Raw genomic sequence first — 14,403 nt, forward strand, 5'->3', positions numbered from 1 at the left:
CCGAGTTATGCTTAAAAACACATGGCCGAACCGTAGGGACAATAAAAAAAAAGTCCCGGAACTATCCTTTAAACGAAAACTGAGCAAAATGGCATTTCACAGGGTTTAAAAGTGGGAAGGAAAGGGTGGTTTATAAGAAGTAGGTGCACCAACACATTTCTAGTTGAGAAGCAATCTAGAGAATGCAGTTCTAATAAATTTAGCCAGAGTCAGTAGGCCTGTGCTAGAGTCAGTGGTACAGGGCAAGGGCCCAGGAGCAAAATGTTCTTGTAGCTGCAGTCAAGTCTTTGGTTAACGATTTTGAAAAGGTGGATGCAGAAGGTGAAAGACAATGTTAAAAGAGAGGGGCGGCCAACCCAACAGATAGGTAAAGGATTTAAAACACCTTTAGCATTACCACGCAGAAAGGGCGGCCTGGCGGAACAATGTACCTTATAAATTAATAAGTGGCTCCTGCAGTGGCGGTTGTTCCTGGTAGTTCCTGCAGTTTGGGGGATCCAGCAGAGGAAGAGAGGCTCCCGTAGTGGAGGAAGGTTTGAGTTACTGCACTACCCAGTGATGAAACCAGCCGCGGTGCTGCCCGACGAATAAAAGGTATGCTCCTTTAAATCGCGGTCCGGGTGGACTGGTGCCTGGCTATCCGGTCTCCTAGTACGGGGTACTGGCGATTCGACCAAGGCAGGTCCGGGAAGGCGATTGGCCACTGGTTGGCCCCACCAGTTTAAGGGAAGAAGGCTCTTGCAGATGAAGATCTTCTCTCTTCGTGTGGAGAAAAGTGGTGAGACGCTGCAGCAGGGCTTCACCGGTGGTTCAGTCATTGCAGATGTCTTTGGCTTCTCTCCTCTTCGGCTTCTTAGTTCCAGTGGTGACGTCTTGCTCTTCCAGACCTCAGGACCCTGCTTTTATGCAAAAAGATCCCCATTCATACAGCATAGCTGTCACTCACACAGTGGAGTGGTCATCTTGGCGGGAGACCCTGCAGCCTATCAGGATAGAGTGTGACATGGGTTGATGCGGCAACCCTGTCCAGGGGTACTACTCCCCCTCCCACACAATGGACCCACCCCAGACTCAGTGGCGCCGAAAGGAGGGCTTCTCGGTAGAAGCCCGCCAAAAGGACGAACAAAGGATCCCCGACCTGGGTTAGGAGTTTAGAGAAAGACACGAGAAAGAAGTTATATTAAAGTTCTGGCAAATAAAACCTACCGGAGTAAAGTTAATATTAAAATACACCGGCAGTATGTTAGAGGCTGTCAGAAAATGTGGTAGCCTCGAAAAATGGGAAAATCCCATAGGAAAATATTTGCGGTTGAATATTTACGGTAGTAACCACTGCCAACAGCCAGAAACTTTTGAGAGAGGGAATGTACGGTACCCTCTTGAAAATGAACATAAGGGAAGAACTATTAACCCTTCCCAGTACTTCCATAGTAAGATGGGTTGTACTGGTTTAGTTCACAAAAATTGGCTAGTAAAGTCAATGGGGACTTTGCATGCCCTGGGAGACAGTAGTCAGTCCCAGGGTATGGAGTCTGTGTTTGGGGGTCGCTACGACACCCCTGTGTCACTGCATGGAGGGTGCTGTGTAACACATGTGAATAAAGATGGTTCCTATGGAGGTGAGAGAAACCCCACAGACATTAAACATAGAAAAATAGCCTAGAACACACATAGCAAAAACGCCTAAGAGTGGGAAAAAGTGTCTCACTCTTAGCAGGAGAAAAAACAAACCCTTCAAATCCAGCAAAGCTGCTGGGGGACTCTATAGGTAAGGGAAACTAGCCATAAAATGAGAATTCACCCTAACAGTCCCCATTCCCAGTGGAGCGTCCATGCAGTCACCACAGAAGGTAGTCGCGTGAGGAAGTACCCGTAAATTGCCAGAGTGCTTGCGGACACCACTCGCACACCACTGTCCTCTTCGACCTAAACAAATATATCATACCTTCCACTTTTCACTCCCCCAAACATTTCATCCCCTCTTTCACCCACCCGATCCTGCAAACTATGTTTTGGAACCCCTTCCAGCGTCGCACTATCCTCCGATACACCATGGTGGTGTTTCCCAAATATTTTGACACACAGCATGCTTCCATCCAGCCAACCACCGGCAGCGTCCAATGTTCGCCTACATCACGGCGTACTGCAAACCAATGAGACTTTTGTCCGTGGAGCGAATAGGGAAATGGGTCCACGGAGCGGAGCCAGATATCACTAATTTTTTGCAACGTACACCTCAGTTCTTTGCAGCAAAAATACTGGTTGTATTTCCACCAAACACACAAAAGCACGCCTTCGGAACCAAGCCCCCACTCCTGCCGCAAATTTGGTTAAAATCCATCCAGCCATTTGCGCTGTAGCCGTGCGCAAAGTTTTTCCCCATTCAGTCTATGTAGAAAAAAAAATAATTTGGGAACCCTCCTATAACTTTGCCGTCTCCCCCCCAACCTCCACGAAACCTCACCCATATACTCTTTTGGCAAAGTGTTATCCAAATTCCTCCGTAGGGAGCAAAGTTATAAGCCGCCGAAAAAGTGGTCTTCCTATGGGTTTAGCAACTTAACGATAACTACACGCCCTCTACCGTGGGCCAAATTTTTTTTTTTTCAGTAAAAAAAACTTTGATAAAAGGGACCTTATGGTTAAGTTGTGCTACAAAAACCTATGAAATTCACTAAAAACAACTTTGTTAATGGGACGTTATGGTTCGAAGTAAAACCGAAAAACCCTTGAAAATCGCCAGTTATGGTAAGCTAAGCAACCATAACTTGCGCCACCACTGTGCACTGCTAACACTAACACCCAGGACATCAAAGATGACATCAGAAATGTCATTGATGACATCACTGATGACATCACATGTACATTTACTTTGAATGAAAACTCTGTAGAAGGTATTCTTATTATAATGTTGACCAAAAAGTGTCAAGGATCATTGGAATAAATATCAAGTGCTAATTAGTGCATTAAGCAATGCGTTGATATACGTAGCATTCTTTATGAAGTTCTATGCAGTATACTAAGGTACTCATGTAGAAACACAGGCATTGTGTGCAGCATACATGATGGAGGTGCAATATTCATAAGCTTGCCATGTTGAACAGTGAAATGATAACTGTTTTTTATTAGAGTTTTGGGTACTGTGAAACATGTGATAAGTAGGCAATGAAAACCACTTACTACATAATGGCATTATTATAGACAAATCACAAAGAGACAACATCACATACAAATATGAGTATATACACGAAATTTGAAGTAAGGAAAAAAACAGTGGCAGTAGCAGTAAGTGTTCATAACCTAACTGATTATCTTTATGCAGAAAAATGATTGCTCTGTTTCAAAGGTGCTACTTACCCTATGCATATGTATCAAATGATTTGACTGGACCGTAAGGGAATTACTGTAAGAACATACTTGAAGGATAAGTCTACAAATATAGTACCTTTTATATTTTTAATTCCTGACTTTTACTGAAGACAACTATGTGGCCTAGATATGTCAGTAAAGGAAAAAAGGGGGAGCCAGACATGTGATGTCATCAGTGATGTCATCAATGACATTTCTGATGTCATCTTTGATGTCCTGGGTGTTAGTGTTAGCAGTGCACAGTCGTGGCGCGAGTTATGGTTGCTTAGCTTACCATAACTGGTGAATTTCAAGGGTTTTTCGGTTTTACTTCGAACCATAACGTCCCGTTTTTTTGTGTGAATTTCATAGGTTTTTAGTAGCGCAACTTAACCATAACGTCCCTTTAACAAAGTTTTTTTTTTACTGAATTTCATAGTTTTTTAGTAGCGCAACTTAATCATAACATCCCTTTAACAAAGTTTTTTTGCTAAAGTTGATCGGTTTGTAGTAGTAGCACGTAACCATAATGTAAAGTAACATCTGACTTCATTGCACACCTTGCGGAGAATGCCACGTGACCATATGCTGGCGCACAGCATGGTGACGTGTCCGAGAATCCGTACACACTTAACAATAAGATGGATGCCTCGTGGACAGTGTGGAAATACATTTTTTACTGATGGAGGAACTTCCACCTTCAACATTTCCCTTGCACAGCTCAAACACTTAATCGTAGTCAGCCATTAACTATGCAGTACACAGTACATACTTTTAGCAAAAGTACTAGTTATCTGAAAACGACATGAGCTAAGGCCATCCCTCCTCCCCAAGAAACAGCACCACTGCTGTAATGAAGGAGCATGAGAAACACTGCCCCTACCTTATAAATGACACACGCACAACATTTTCCCCCGTCTACCTACCCCCCATATTACTGTTTGGTGCCTCTTTCCTCATTTCCGTCTGCAACTTTCCTTCTTAGCTGTCCTTCCCAAAAAAAAGCCATCCGTAAACAAAGTAAATGTTCCATTAAGAACCACCTTTCACAGTTTAAAAATATTTTTTAAAACATTGCATACATGCCATCTACTTTATATTTCTCAGTAAAGGACATAGACGCAATAACATTTGCCATTAACAATCTAGATTTGCAAAGCAGTAACGTGTGCTACTGAAAAAGAGGATTTGTCGTTCTAACATGGGACAACCGTGGCGTCCTGGATTAGAAAACAAAATCCTTTTCCAAGATGGCCACCATAGAAAGGGAAGGCGGTTGTTCCATACATGGCCCCTCTTCGCTTTCCATGGCAGCCTGCAAAAAGCAAAAAGGAAACGGTTAACATATTACCACCAGCACTTTTTTCCTCCCTTTCAAATGTATTGTAATGTCGAACAACTTTACCACAAAGCCAGTCCCAGGTGGACATGGCCACTGTAATCCTATCCTTTCTCCCTTCTGGTCATGGCCAGTAGCCACATTGTGCGGGTCATGACCTTATACCATGATCCTGACATTCTGCCCACTCCCCATAGCTGCAGCCTACCCCTCAGTCAATATATATACCGGTATGTTTTTTAACTACATTACGACACTTATGTAATACGAAAACACTCCCACATCTCGTCACATAACCAACCCTAATGATAGTGTACACGTTTTTGGATGACGTTCCTCTCCAGCGTAGCCAAATGCGCCCATAAGCACCTACGTACCGTGACGCAGAACCTGCAAATGAACACACAGTGACGTACAACGTAGCATGTTACATTTTGAAATATTAAACTGTTTTTTAAAGGAAAACATTAACAATTTTAGAATTTGTAAAGTACTATAATTTCACAATAAACTGTCCGAGACCATCGGACTATTCCCATTTTCAATCAAATAGTAACTTTGTTTGTTCGGTCGTCATCGAAAATGTTAATCGTGAGGCACACGTTGATCTTTTCGCATACACAAAGTAGTCGCTTTCGATAAAGCAACCGCTTCGGTCGCACAGTGATTTCCAAGACGTCAGCATGAACTTTGGCCTACACCACCATAAAAGATGTTGGGCTTCATTAGGACTCCGGCGCTAAACCATGGTGCTATCAGCACCATGGTCCATGCCGGAGTCCGCCATGGCGGAATGGGGAATTACCACCCCATTCCGAGGTTGGCGGGGCGGTAATTCCCCATGCCGCCATGGCCCTTCCCCATTCCCATTTTTGCCCCATAGGGCTCAATGGGAATGGGGAAGGCGGCAATTACGGTACCGCAAATTGCGGTACCGTAATTGCCATCAAGGTCCCTTTGCGGGTCCCTACTTTAACGGCTGGTGTAGACCAGCCGTTAAGGTCGGGTCCCGCAAAGGGACCTCGTAATTAGGCGCTAAGTGTTTAACGGCGCCGCAGCCTTTTACGGCGCCGTTAAACACTTAGCGCCTGGGTCGTAATGAGGCCTGTTACGATACTTCTAATGGCCACTCCAGCGTATGGACAAATGGGGCTGGGCCGGTCGTCCCACAATACAGTGACGGTTAGGCAGCCGGTCATGAGTACGTGCATCTGGCGTGGAAAGAATCCATCACTTGGCATCTGGAAACCATGGCAATCACAGTACGGCAGAATGTAGCTGTTCGGAAAACGTAACAGAAAATACTTATCAATACCCAACCTTTACCAAACAATTTCAAAAAAGACAAAAAGAACGTGGAAACTGATACACAAATCGATGTGGTCATACATGAAATTTTAAAGAAATAATAATAGCGTTGAACATGGGTAAATCTAATGATAGCCTACAAACGGCGAGAATCTGCACTCTCCATAAGTATTAAAAAAATGACAACTACACAGAAAGATAGTACCTCAGTTATAATGCCAAAATTATTGTTCTGGTAATAAAAAAATTAAAACTCGTTCCGGTGTAGAGTCGTCAAAAGTAAACTTACACGATAAACCCAGACAGCAATGTACTTGCAGCAAAGAATCTTCTTCAACTGATATTACATGTGTCTTACAAACGTTTTAAATACATAACCTTATCAAATGGTATTTTTTCCAAACTTGCACTCTCTGCATTCTTACTGAATTTTCCCTTTCGCTCAAAAAACAATTGACCCTTATGGGTTCAGTCGGAGGCGTGGGCCTACTGAGCTCGCAACCAAAAAAGCAAACCAAGTGACCTTCACTCAGAATGAAAATACATTCTGACTTTGCAACAACATATCTGAATGCATGCATGAGAACTGCTACTCCCATATACTTGCAGAACCGCTGTTTCCATCAAACAGTGCATGTGCCTGCCTCGGTTAACAAGTGCAATGGTGTTTTGTTTTATATGTGTTAGTGGCGATGTCCGTGCACATCAAAACATGAATGAAAGATGGCTGGCGCAGCGACAGAATCTGACGCACTTCACGCCATTCAACATTCAATCATTGAACGCGCCACATGTCCGCAAACATGACGCTGTGGATTAGCCAATCAGTATCTTGTCCGCGGAGCGAACAGGGAAGTGTGTCCGCGGAGCGGACATAGATATCACTAATTTTTTCAGACATACTTTTTGGTCGTTTTAAAGAAAGCTACTGGACGGATTGGCACCAAATTTACAAAAGCACGCTTTCAGGACCAAGCTCCTGCTCCTGCCGCAAATTTGGTGAAAATCCGTCCAGCCGTTTGGGCTTCAGACGTGCGCAAAGGTTTTCCCCCATTCAGTCTATGGGAAAAAAAGATGTTTTGGGACCCCCTATAACTCCCCCCCCGGACCAAACATCACCAAAATTTGCAAAGAAATTCACAGTGTCCCATACACTTTTTTTGCAAAGTTTGGTGTGGATTCGTCGAGGGGGAGCGGAGTTATAAGCCGCCCAAAAAGTGCTCTTCCTATGGAAAAAGCAACTTAACCATAACTACACGGCCACTACCGTGGCAGTGTAATGATACATTACTCACCGTAATCGTATTTCTGATGCTTGTATCTGCTTAGATTCACATGCTATGCATAGGCCGGCATCTATTGGAAGCTGCAGAGTATTATAGTTGTTGTTTTCGAAACTCGAAAAGGGACGTTGACAGGGTGTGTCAGTAATACTATCCCTAGTGTGATGTCCACTGTTCCCATGGTCCTTCACGCGTCGAGGTCCCTCAGATTGTTTTGTTTCTGACATGGGGTAGCATGAAGTGTAGCGTGAGTACAGGTGTATTAATGCAGATACATATCAGATAAAGCTCAGATAAACATCTATGCACCATCTTTCCAAGGGGAGGAAAAGGGGGCGTATGTGAATCTAAGCAGATACAAGCATCAGAAAGACGATTACGGTATCCTTCTGAGGCTTGTGGAATCTGCTTAGATCACATGCTATGCATAGATTAGCGAGCAGTGTTAGGAGAAGGTGGTGGGTTGTGAGAAGGTCCAGCAGCAAATAGATGTTTTAGAACTGCTTTTCCCACCTACATATCTGCTTTAGAATGAGTGTCAATGCAGTAGTGCTGAGTGAAAGTGTGTACTGAGCTCCATGTAGCTGTTTTGCAAATGGTGTCAAGCGGGACGTTTGCGCTAAAAGCCAAAGTAGCTCCTGTACCCCTTGTGGAGTGAGCTCTTGGTGTGAACGGCAGTGTTTTGCTTGATAAAGAGTAACAGAACTGTATGCAACTGACTATCCATTTGGAGATGGCATTTTTGGAAATGCGGTCCCCTTCTCTGGCTGGTGCTACGGAGACAAAAAAGTTGGTCCGTTTTCATGAGCGGTCTGGTGTTGTTTACATAGTAAAGGGCTGCCCTCCTTACATCTAGTGTATGGAGTTTTTTCTCAGCTGAGCTTGTTTGTTTCTGAAAGAAGGCTGGTAGCTCAATTGATTGGTTTACGTGAAATTTGGAAATGAATTTAGGTGACAACCTAGGGTGTGTTCGTAAAACCAGTTTGTCCTTGTGGACGACAAAACATGGGTCTTGCACTGACAATGCTTGAAGTACACTAACTCTTCTTATGGATGTAATAGCCACCAAGAAGGCAGTCTTATATGTGGGGTGCTTAAGACTTGACTTATACATAGGCTCAAAGGGGGGTCCCATGAGCTTTGCAAGTACTACATTGAGATCCCAGCCTGGCAGTGGGTTTGAAATAGCAGGGTGGAGTCTCTTTACTCCCTCCATGAATGCCTTAATGACTGGAACCTTCTACCATGATACCTTATTGTGAGAGGTGGTGTAAGCTGATAAAGCTGCCAGGTGATCCTTTATAGAGTTACATAATAACCCAGAGTCTAAGAAATAGAGCATATAATGAAGAATGTGGGATGGAGTACATTCTATGGGGTTTATTTGTTTAGACTGGCACCAAATTACAAATCTCCTCCACTTGTCGAAATAACAGTGTCTGGTGTTTGGTTTACATGCCTTCTTTAGGATATCCATATACCTTTGTGGTAGATTTAGATGTCCAAACTCTATGAATTTAGGAGCCATGCTGCCAAGTTCATTGAGTGAGGTTGAGGGTGTAATGTTATTCCCCCATGCTGGGTCAGCAAATTGGTCTGGCACAGGAGTTTGAATGGGGTTGCACATCGCCAGTTTGCGCAGATGTGGATACCATGGTTGTCTTGCCCACATGGGAGAAATTAGGATAAGCGTCATCTGTACTCTGTAAAACTTGTTCACTACCCTGTTCATTAGTGGAGTTGGGTGAAAAGTGTAGGCACATTTCCCTGACCCACTAATCCATAGGGCATTCATCTTGGAGTCTGGTTGGGGAAACCTGTACACAAAGTCTGGGCATTGCTTGTTTTCTTTTGCAGCAAACAAGTCTAGTGTGGGGTAACACCACTGTGAGAAGATGTGATCTACCACGTTTATGTTGAGTCGCCATTCGCGTTCTTCTGGTAGGGGATCTCTCCTTAGTGAGTCTGCTAGGGTGTTGAGTTCCCCAAGTCAGAAACAACCCCCTTTTGAGTGCCCATTTCCATATTTTCTGGGCTAGCTTGGACAGATTTGGAGAATGTGTGCCCCCCTGCTTGTTGATATAGTACATTGCAGTGGTGCTGTCTGTTAGGATCTGTACCGACTGATTTGTCAGTTGCGGTTCGAATGCTTGGAGAGCTTTGAATACTGCGAGATGTTCTAGCAGGTTGATATGGTTCTGTGCAGTGATGTGAGTCCACAGACCATGTGCTGTGAGATGAAGGTAATGTGCCCCCCGCCCGAAGAGTGATGTGTCTGTTGTAACTACCGCTTGCACCGCCAGATCGTGGAAGGGTTTTCTCTTTAACAAATTCTCCTTTGTCCACCAGCGAAGGACTTCTACTAGCATTGGCGAAATGACCACTAGATCGTCCCACCGACCGCTTGCCTGAGACCACTGTTTCACCAACCACTCCTGCATCGGGAGTATGCGCAATCATACGTGTGGGACCAGGTAAATGCAAGATCCATTATGCAGAGCAAACGCATTGCTTTGCGTACGCTTATCTGGTGACCGGCTTGATATTGAGGTAGTTGCAGTAGTATGTTTTGGATTCTTTCCTTTGATGGAAAAACTAGCCCTTCTTCTGTTTTTATGACAGCTCCTAGGAACTGTTTTGTCTTGTTTGGCACAAGGCTTGATTTTTTTCTCGTTTATTGAGAAACCCAATTGGAAAAGAAGATTTATTGTTCTTTGTGTATTTTGCCCAGTGGTCGAAGTGGGCGTGAGCGGTCGGGAGCGGTGCTCCTCTACTTCTTTTAATGAAGTTTTACCGTTCCTATAGTATTATTTTAAAAAGAATCCATTCCGGAATAGTTTCGTTTTAAAATATAAGTGTAGGAAGCAGTTGAAACTTGCACTTTCAGTGCTGAGCACTGAACATTCCCTTAAACTGAAGACACATGCATTTGGGGGGGTTATAGTGTGCATGGGAGGGGGTGTGGCGATGGGGTTTGCGGGGAGCGGTGCAGACAAGTAGGGAACATAGCTCCACTACTTCTTTTCGTACACTTCGACCACTGATTTTGCCTGCAAATTTGGGGGGACTCCCCTGTGATCAGCCAGTCATCCAGGTAGGGGTACACTGGGATTGCCTGCCTGCGCAGGTGCGCTGCCACCACCATTAGTACCTTGGTGAATACCCTTGGAGCTGATGCTATTCCGAAGGGTAGCACTTTGAATTGGTAGTGCTGGTTTGCTATCATAAAATGCAAGAATGTTCTGTGTGCTGGGAACATTGAAATATGAAAATAGGCATCTTTAATTTTCAAGGTTGCCATGTAGTTCCCCCCAGTTAGCAGTGGGATTACTTCCTGCAGCGTTGTCATGCAGAATTTTTGTGACTTGACCTTGCAAAGCGCAGGTCTAATACTGGGGAGCATTGTTAGATTTCTTTTGACACAAAGAAGTAGGTTGAATGGATACCCTTGTTTACCTGGTTCGCTGGGACGATTTCAATGGCGTCCTTGAGTAGCAGCATTGCGTCCTCTTCTAGAAGGATGCATTGCTTCTCTTTTGTGTTGGATCTTTGACGCAGGGCATGGATTGAGGGTCGCTGTAGTAGTTTGACGCAATAACCTCCTGCCACAGTTAATAGCACCCACTTGTCCAAGGTGATTCCCTCCCATGCGTGGATGATGTGTGTTATAAGCCCTCCTACTGGAGAGACATGGGAGGGGACCTGAAGTGGGTGTCATTGTTTGGAAGGTGTTGCTCCACATCTGGAAGTGGAGGACACCCATGGCCGTGAGATCTATGCTGGCCCCTCTAGAAGCCTTGAGAGGCTTGTCATTGATTGGAACCCTAGGATGAGCCCTGATTTTGGCTATATCCGGAACCCCTTTGCGAGTTTTGTCCACGAAAGCGACGAAAATTGTTTCTGCCTCTTTCGTCTGTTGGTTTATTAGTGAGCTGGCCTAACGACTTAAGTGTGTCATACTCTTCTTTTGCGCTTTTTAACACATCCTCAACCGCCTTTTCGAACAGGACATTAGGTTTGATAGGCATATTGAGGAGCATAGCCTGCGTCTCCAATTTAACCCTGATTGGCGTAGCCATGCATGGCGTTTTATTAATGTCACTTCAGCGATTATCCTACCAGCATTATCTGCTGCATCTAAGTTGTTTTTTAGGATGCAGTTAGACACTGCATTTCCTTCCGCTACTGCGAGGGACAGTTGTGACTTTGGAGGTTCTGGGGCTGAGGCCATTAAAGTTGCAATCTCCTGCCACTTGTGGCAGTTGTAATTTGCCAGCAGCGTGGTATTGTTGCCAATTCTAGTTTGAAAAGCCGCTGAGGTGGCCACTTTCCTCCCGAGAGTGTAAAGCTTCTTGCTCTCATTGTTGGGGGGTGCTTCTGATGAAGCTAGATGTGTTTCTGCCCTTTTCCATGTCGTGGTCACTATTAGTGAATCTGTTTTCAGTTGGCCCCTGATGTAGAGGGGGTCTGTGGGTGCAGGGCAGAACATTTTTTCAAAATGCGGGTTCACCGCTCGCGATTGACTTGGAGTTTCTAGAGATGGTTGAATCCTCCTTTGTATTGACTGTAGGATGGGTATAAAATGGGTCACAGCCTTCCTGTCCCCTAGTATGTCCTCTACAAAACCCTTGTCCAATTGAGTCTCTTGAGTTTGGATTAGGAAATGCTATGCTGCTTTCAAGATCATGTCATTATACTGAAGTTGGTTGTCCACCAGTAAGTCTGCCACCGGTGGGTCTATGTGAGCCAGAGAGGGTAGGATGTAAACGTCCTCTTCATCCTCATCATAGTAGTGGTCTAATTCCCCATAGGTATCTTGCTCCTCAGAGTGTGTATTGGGATCATAAAGATCAAATTGTTCTGGTTCTTGCTGGGGGGTAACTTGAAGGGTGTCTGGACGTGCCCTCTTTGCTGGGGGTTGTGAGGTCGATGCACCACTAGTGGGGGGCATATTTTGTAGGCTTTGAAATGTAGCGTGTGCAGACACTGTCGGGCAGTGGCATGGCAATTACCACACCACATCATGGGGATATGCATGCAGTGCCTGTTGGTTACTAGTGTATTTCCACCCACATCAATCCACCCCAGGGAGTACAACACATCTCGGTAAGGATATGATATGATATTATCGTTTATTTATATAGCACCCATACACAATGGGCCTCATTACGACCCAGGCGGTCCGGAAATAACGGTGGCGGTAAACCCGCCGCCACTGTTGTTTCCAGACCACCTGAGTCTGACCCCTGCAGGCGGGAGGTGATGTTCCCGTCAGGTCTGACCTGGCAGGTTTAACACCTCCCGCATGCAGGCGGACGAGGAAACACCAGCAGCATTACGAGATGCTGCCTGTGTTTCCATGATCCCCATTTACATCAAGTCCCATAGGACTCAATGGGAATGGGGATTTACACCATTCCGCCTCCGTGATTCCCGGAAAACCGGGGTTGTAATGCCCCGATAATTCCGGGAATCACGGAGGCGGAATGGTAATACGAGTCCGGCGTTAACCAGGCGGTTTTACCGCCTCGGTTAACGCCGGACTCGTAATGAGGCCCAATGTGTTTCAAAGCGTTTCAAGGGAGGGAACAAGGGAAAATACAAGGGGCCTCATTACGACCCTGGTGGAAGACCATGGTGCTACTAGCACCATGGTCCATGCCGGTAAGTTACCGACTCCGCCATGGAGAAAGGGGGAATTACCACCCCATTACAAGGTTGGCGGGGCGGTAATTCCCCCTTCCTCCATGGCCCTTCCCCATTCCTATCTTTGCCCCATAGGGCTCAATGAGAATGGGGAAGGCGCTAAGTACGGTGCCGCAACGGCACCGTAATTAGCACCAAGGCCCCTTTGCGGGTCCCTACTTTAACGGCTGGTCTACACCAGCCGTTAAGGTCAGGTCCTGCAAAGGGACCTCGTAATTAGGCGCTAATAGGTTAACGGCGCCGCAGCCTTTTACGGCGCCGTTAACCCATTAGCGCCTGGGTTGTAATGAGGCCCAAAGAACATTCTTACAGGCCATGAACAGTAAGGATGTGAAATTAACTATCGTACTCGGCCTGACGACATTTCAGATAGTGCAAGAGCTAGGACATAGATAAGGAAGGGAGGGGGAGAGTGGGAAGGAAATGGAAACAGACAGGCGACTGCTGACGTCATTTCTGGTAGAGCCGGAGAAAACAAAAGGTGAGGGAGAGGGGTGAAGAAAGGAAGGGGAGGAACAAAACAAGCGACTATCATACTAGGCATGACTACATTTCAGATAGTGCGGGAGAGGGGGTGGGGAGGAAAAAAACAGTAATGGGAGGGTGGAGGACACAGACGAGGTTGCTATCATATTAGGTCTAGGGGCAATTCTGATAGAGTAAGTGCATAGAAGAAAGTAAGGGGAGGAGATAGGAAAAGGGTGTGCGGGGCTTGCTAAGTGGTGAACAAGAGCGGCAGGCAGGAAGGCACCAGGTGGGCGGGGCTTAGGCCAGGTGACCTAGATCCACTTGGACCTGCTCCCCACCTGCAAAGGAAAAGAGGCTGGAGGGCTCCTTAAGTAGGAAAAAGAGCGGCAAGCAGGAAGGCACCAGGTGGGCGGGGCTTGCTAAGTGGTGAAAAAGAGCAGCAGGCAGGAAGGCACCAGGTGGGCGGGGCTTAGGCCAGGTGACCTAGATCCATTTGCATCTGCTCCCCATCTGCAAAAGAAAAGAGGCTGGAGGGCTCCTTACGAAGGAAAAAGAGAGGCAAGCAGGAAGGCACCAGGTGGGCGGGGCTTGCTAAGTGGTGAAAAAGAGCAGCAAGCAGGAAGGCACCAGGTGGATGGGTCTTGCTAAGTGGTGAAAAAGTGCATCCCTGCTATTCCCCAGAGGGTGGTGGTTTCACGGTATCCATGCTACATAGTGCATGCCATTTGCACATGATGGCTGTAATTGCCCGTACACTGCCGTCATGTTTGGAGATTGACATCATTACGTACGTGTTGATGTTGGAGGTTGAGGGGGTACACATGCACTGCACTGCACACACCCACTCCTGTGCCAATTTCAGCCCTTCAACATGCCAACACAATGCTGCTGTATGATAGTGACCTGCCATGTATGTACCCATGTCCTCCTTTTACTTTATAGAAATGCACT

This window comes from Ambystoma mexicanum, chromosome 2p (genome assembly GCF_040938575.1).
Source record: "Ambystoma mexicanum isolate Mex_15411 chromosome 2p, UKY_AmexF1_1, whole genome shotgun sequence".
Classification (NCBI taxonomy): domain Eukaryota; kingdom Metazoa; phylum Chordata; class Amphibia; order Caudata; family Ambystomatidae; genus Ambystoma; species Ambystoma mexicanum.